Source organism: Gavialis gangeticus, unplaced genomic scaffold (genome assembly GCF_001723915.1).
Source record: "Gavialis gangeticus isolate Ggan-Ray unplaced genomic scaffold, GavGan_comp1, whole genome shotgun sequence".
NCBI classification, from domain to species: Eukaryota; Metazoa; Chordata; order Crocodylia; family Gavialidae; genus Gavialis; species Gavialis gangeticus.
This window is the reverse complement of record NW_017729032.1, coordinates 48,575,027-48,580,060: the sequence shown is the minus strand read 5'-3', so window position 1 is coordinate 48,580,060 and position 5,034 is coordinate 48,575,027. Positions and strand designations below refer to the sequence as shown.

General features: G+C 45.5%; 1 long non-coding RNA gene across 1 annotated transcript in view; it reads left to right on the top strand.

The window, feature by feature from the left end:
* The first annotated feature begins 2,876 nt into the window (after positions 1 to 2,876).
* The window catches only part of LOC109303391, a 178,532-nt gene continuing 176,374 nt past the window's right edge, over positions 2,877 to 5,034 (top strand). Inside the window, exon 1 of the long non-coding RNA XR_002099087.1 lies at positions 2,877 to 3,207. This is a non-coding gene — a long non-coding RNA (uncharacterized LOC109303391). The remainder of the gene's footprint in view (positions 3,208 to 5,034) is intronic.

Genomic DNA, 5,034 nt, shown 5'->3' with positions numbered 1-5,034 from the left:
ATCTACAAGGTCCCTTCCAACCCGACTTCTATGATTCTGTGATTCTTTACACCAGAGTGAAAAAAGGAGCAGACTCATGACATATAGTGTTATACAATGTAACTTGCTAGAATCATGGGTATTGTTGCCCAGGACAAATAAGAGCTCAGACTTCACTGGTGTTAGTCATAGCAGTGTAGATGTCATCTGTCCACAGCTGATCCTGTAGTAGCTGTTTGCTCACAGCATTTTCTCATATACCACATATACATTTTTTCAAAAAAAACCCACCTGCTCCAAATTGGAGTGTATAATGTATCCAAGAAATATGGTAAGAGCCATTTCTGCCACTTACTGGAGTAAACTGGAAATAAAGCATGCACATGATCCACAGGGAGCAGCATGATAGACAGGCTTAGCTCCCTAGCTGCTGCTACTCAGTTACTCACTGGAAGGAAAGATTTTGTTCTTCATTTCTGCCTTTCAAAAGCAAGGTGTGGATCATATTCCAGGGCATGTTGCCGGTGAGAAAATATGGTATTATCTGCCCACCCACCGCCTAGTGGCAAGTGACTATAGTGGCTGCCTGCCTTATGAAACTACCTCATGAGGGTTACATATCTGTCTGCTCCAGATGTCAGGGTAATTTACATTGAGTACATAACTCTGGTAACTCATGCTAGTGTAAATGTGTCATCTGTCCAGGCTCTGGGCGGGAGTCGTTCCTGGCAGGTGCCAGTACAACAAGGTTTCAGGTTTAAGGGGGACTTAACTAGTTCACTGCCCTTGGCACAAGAATTAATTTCAGCCCTGTGCAGAACTGGGTCTCTCTGGAGAGCAAAAAACTTTAAAATGACATTGTAGGCAGGGTTACCTGCTCCCTGCTCTGGTGCAGGTATTGGAGCTCGTTGTCTTTACCCTTTTCTGTGAGTAGTCTCACCTGGGTTTTAATATTACTTTTCCTTGTGGCCACAACAGAGATCCAGGAGCACTAAAAGGACCAATGAGATTCTTCCATGCATGGTACTCATTGGCACCTTGGAGCCCAGGGAACTTGAGCCTGTCCGTGGCAACTAGACTAGACCAGAGATTCCCAGTGCATAGCCCATCACCCAGGACTGACTCTTTGAAATGGCCCTTAAGGGGCAAAAAGTTGGGAACCCCTGATCTAGACAATGAGTTAGAGAGGAAACAGATACAGAGGTGTGACATGATCTGCCCAGCACAGAAAATTGGGAGCAACACTAGAAGCAATCCAGGGCTCTTGATCCCCAGTCCACTGGGGTGGGCAGCCCTTATCTGCAAATCTGTTGTGTGACAAAAGGTCTGCAGGTCTTTTTTTTTAATTAGAGGGACCTGCCACGTTAACTTTCTGATTAACTCTGACCAGATTTTGGAGCTTGGAACATTACTTCCATCCTTCCACGTGCTTCTTCTTCCACAGTTGGACCTGCTCCGGGGCTGTAACTCCAGTGAGATCACGGGTTCTACTTGCTACAAGTGACCTTGTGTCTCAGAAGCTTCACACAGCTGCTGCACGGTGTCAGTGGCCTCAGCCGGGCACTTTCAGCTACTGTGCTTGATTCTTGATGTCTGCAAGTTCAGTATTCCCTCTCTTGGGTCACAGCGCAGTGACCCTTGTGTCTGCAAGAGCATTAGCAGGTGCTTGGAGCAGGGTTTTGTTCCTTTGGATTTCACTGAACCTGCTAGCTCATGCCAGTGAGTCACCACGTCACATCTTAAGACATATCTGGTCTGTGCTGCGAATTGTTGAAATGGCTTGAGCCCCTTTTAACTGTTTCTCTGTGATACATTTCACAGTGGAAGAGCAGACATTTGAAAATGCCCCTGATCATTTATGCAGTGTTTACACCGAGTGGCCTTAGTCAGAATCAGGAATCCTTTGGGCTGTGCACACAGTAGGAGATAGTCCCTACTCCTAACATTTCACAGTGGGGTGCCTGCCTGGCCTACAGGTCAGGTCAGTTAGGCCCTTCCACCCACACAAAGCCCCATAGAAGACAATGTGGGACTCTTTTTGCCCAAGTCCCAGAGATGTGCCCACACAGGACAGCCTGCAAGATCAGTGCCTTGTGTACCTGCAGCAAGGCAGCGTACTCATGTGTGAATAGCAGGGCAGGGCTAACATCAGCGGGAACTTGGGGTTGCATAGATGAGCTATGGATCCATTCAGCAGGACAGAAGTCCATGTTTTTGTAATATTCTCTTTGCAGTTGTGCCATGGTAGACTGTAGCCTTTGTTCAGTGAAGTTTGAACACCTTAGTGTGTGGCATGTAAATGACTTGTAACCTTGAACAACAATTGGATAGTTTATGATCTCTGTACATTGTACAGTGCCTAGCATCTCAATATTTTGCACCTAAGTTAAAGGGAAAACATGGTTCTAAACTGCATTTAGTTTGATGCAGTTGTTCCAAACATATGTGAACTCCTTTCTTGCTAGCACCATTAATTCTGTAGTGTTAGTAAACTGGTGCTAAGTAATAAATGTGTGGAGTCTCTCTCTGTTAGTTCCTGTGAATGTTTTACTGACAATTGATGCAAGAGTCCTCAAACATAGAGTCGGATTTTTCAGCCTGTGGTATTGACATTTGAGTTACTAAAAACCTCTGCAGCAAGGGATTAATGTTCAGAACCTGTGTTTCGGATATAGCCATCAATAATGCTTTCTGTCCTAAATTGGTCTTTTGTTGCCACAAGCTATAAACCTGTGTGCTGCATGACTGAGACTGGGACAGGGAGCACAGGCCCTATCTGATTTTTAGAGTTAATGCCCTGCTCAGACCTCACACAGGTGGTCAGCTTTACTTTATTACCTGCCCTTGAGGATTGAAAGTCTAATCAGGCACTCAGGAAGTTATATGATCAGGTGCTGCTAACCAGGAGGCCTTTCAGAAGGGATGGCTCCAGTAACTGTTAGAAAAGAGGTTACAGAGAAGGTCAGTGCAGAGCTAGGAAGAGAACCATGGTCTCCTAAGACCAAATTGATTTTTCCCTGGTTTCAGGTTCTGTTAACTTTCTTATCCCAGTACCTGCAGTTACCTGTATTTTCTAATCTTTCATGAATGAAACTTTGAGCAAGGACACCTAATAAAGGAACTGGTTCTAACACCTTTAAGAAAGGTAAAAACGTTGCCTAGAAAGTCACTGTGAAAGTGGAATACCATGTCCAAGAACTGCTTCGCCATGGTCTGATCATTGTAAAGGTAAGAGAAGTTGCAGCAAACTAGCAAAAATTATGTAACAACCTAAAGAAAGAATGATATAACATGAAAATCAATTAAAGGCTAATGTGGGATGTCTTGTCAATGTTGGGAGTAGTTGTCCTGACTCTGGTCTAGGAATGCATTCTCAGTCCAGAACTTTCTTTCTCTGTGTACTTATTGTCCCTGGCCTGTTTTTGAGCATGACTAGTTTAGAAATAACAGTGTGCCCATCTGGCACTCTGCAGTGTCGCTAGAATACAATAAATTGGGGTCAATGTTTGTGGCAACAGTATGGCTACAGAGCAAAGGCTCTACTTTCTCAGTGTGGGCCAACAGCTGCCAAGTAGCCTGGCAAGGAGTGCATCTCAGCAGGCCTGTGATGGAATAAAACTGGCTGTATATAGTTGCTAGTGATGGTGATGGTGGATGTTCCTGGGGGAAATGTAAGCATGAGCTTCTAAAGCAAGTTGTAAACTTGTCTCCTCTCCCACTTAATCTTTCTCTGTAATGGCTGAGAAACCCAAAGTGTTCAGTAGCTGGGCAGCAGCCCCAAACTCAGCTGCTGCAGATGGTGTATGCTGCCTGGAAAATCACAGTGTGCACCAATGCCAAGCCATCTGGGGATTACCTTAATTCAGATAATGAGGTTGACAGTATTTATACCCACTCAGGTTACTGCACTATAAATGCACCTGTCAGAAGCATTGGTCACTGCAGATGCACTAAGCTTTGCTGCCTTGTCCCTACCTCAAATCCCATTTTAACTGAACTGCATAAGCCAGCACGTGACACTTGATCTCACACACCACAGGTGACTGCTTTGTGTTAGCCCTCTACCCTTCGAGCAGGACTATTTTTTTTTTTTGCAACAAGGTTGTGACCAGTTCATCTGATCCAGTTATCACAAATGTGGCTGAGGAGTATGGGGAGGGGAATGAGTGCAGGTTTTGGAACAACACAAGCATGTTTTCCCATCAGCTGCAGGACTATGTTGCCTAACTTTGTGGCAATGCATTCTGGGCAGCTCTGGCCACATTGCCCACTGCAGCTCAATAGGGCATACACAGAGGTGGTAGCATGTCCTGGCTGGGATGCCCCATCCACCTATTCCTAACTGTGCTCCAATCCTGGATAGGTACTGGTTAGGCCTCTCCAGACTTGTTTCCAACAGCTGCTGTCATTTACAGGGAAGACCAAAGTCTTGAGAGCAACCTCAGAGGGACATCCTCGGAGCAGCCTCACCACAGCATTTCTGGGTTTGGTGCATAGGAGCTAGACTGAGTGGCAGGGTGCGCTTGGGAGTATCCCTGCCTAGGTACACTGCCACCATGGTGTAGCTACACCTGGAGTGTCAGGAGAACATGCTACCAGCACATGAGGCAATGTACTCTTTCAGGTCATCCCACTCAGAGCTGGAAAGAGAAGGTCAGCCAAAATGATTGCACTGGACATGGGTAAGAGTGCCCTGTCTCTACAGCAAATTTCATGTCACAGTGGCCCAGAAAAAATGATGGGTTGCTTTTATTAAGGGTAGGTAAGGTACTCTAATGTTCCCCATGCTAGCTGTCCATTCAGGGGCAGAGTTAAGGGTATGGCTGTGTTGTGAGCTGACTCTGCCTTTTCTAGCTTTTGGAAATATGAACTTTTACTGTAACACAAACATTCATCTCGGAGTTAGGTGGAGAAACTTAACCAAGAATTTCTGGTTCCTTTCGCTAAGGACAGACATTCAAAAAGCCTGAGCCTGAATTAATTCCATCTTTGCAGGTTAGTCTAACCAGGCTAGGCTGAACCAGTTTGTAACTGCACAAACATCCCCTCTAGACT